Below are 1,220 nucleotides of genomic sequence, written 5' to 3' on the forward strand. Positions count from 1 at the left end.
TGATCACTAAAGATGCTTGTTAATGAGGAGTCTTGGGTTAGCCCAGAAATAACCACCCCAAATCCAGAATTATCTTGAACCACAGCTGGATCTAACAAAACCGGCCAGCCTGACACACACAATAGCTTAGACTTTAACCTATAAGTGAGCTATACCTCATTAGAATACTAAAAATCACACCCACCATCTTATTAAGGTTGCATTTTCTTACATATATTCTGTGACTAAGAGTGAGCGTGTAATCAATCTGCGCATGTTCAATAATCAAATCACCTCTAATTATGTCATCTGGGGCCATTGTGCTCATTATCCTAAAACTTGCTCATCTTTTAATACTATAAAACTGTCAGAACTGTGCTTGCTTTGGCAGCACATATACTAAAATTGGAACAATACAAAGGAGATTAATATGGCCCCTGCGCAAGGATGACATGCAAATTTGTTAAGTGTTCCATATTTAAAACAATCAAAAACGACCAGAATTATGGCAGTTTGAGATACAGATCTTGGGCTGAGAGTCCATCTGATCTCCTGCTACATGTCTAGCAATAAGCTTTCTCTCTTTGAAATCCAGCGTCTCAGGAATTGGTCATTTGAGCACATCGGGCAAAAGAATCCACCACCTTTGTCCAGTAACACTATAATACTTTTGCAACAAAAATCAATTTTTTACCTTTTCTATCCCTGTCACCACCTGTCCCTTGGAGGAACAGTCATAATTTTAATAACTGCGTTTATTGCACCCCTAATATATGCCAAGACCTTATCTCTAATCTTTATAAGAACAAGATAAGTAAATCTATTTCCATTTCACAGTTGAGGAAACTGAGGCTCGGGGAAGTTGCTCAAGGCCACATAACTAAAATGGGAATGTGCCTGCATCCTACTGAGTTGATTCTCCACTCCCTTTGATGAAGAAAGTCTTTTACCTTTCTTGATTCACGGTGAAAAATCAATCTCTCTTTGCTCTGAGTATCTTTTGCAAGAACATTCCCAGGACAGCTCTTTGATTGGGCTTTGCCCTTAGCAAAGCCAGGGTTAGTTTAAAACTCCAGCATGTACTGAGCTTCAGCCATATGAGGCTCTGTGGAGTGAGCAGGGGGTCAGGGTGTTCCAAGTATCAGAAATGGGCACCATCCTCCCAAAGCTTAGAGCCTGATGAACTTTTCTATTCTTATCATCCTTGGTTTTGTTACCAGGCTGCCAGAAGAATTCTCACA

General features: G+C 40.1%; 1 non-coding gene across 1 annotated transcript; it reads left to right on the plus strand.

The window, feature by feature from the left end:
• The first annotated feature begins 354 nt into the window (after positions 1-354).
• LOC143653163 (U6 spliceosomal RNA) lies at positions 355-461 on the plus strand. Its single transcript, XR_013161135.1, has one exon. It is a non-coding gene; the product is annotated as a U6 spliceosomal RNA (small nuclear RNA).
• The last annotated feature ends 759 nt before the right edge of the window (positions 462-1,220 follow it).

This window comes from Tamandua tetradactyla, chromosome 1 (genome assembly GCF_023851605.1).
Source record: "Tamandua tetradactyla isolate mTamTet1 chromosome 1, mTamTet1.pri, whole genome shotgun sequence".
Taxonomy (NCBI): domain Eukaryota; kingdom Metazoa; phylum Chordata; class Mammalia; order Pilosa; family Myrmecophagidae; genus Tamandua; species Tamandua tetradactyla.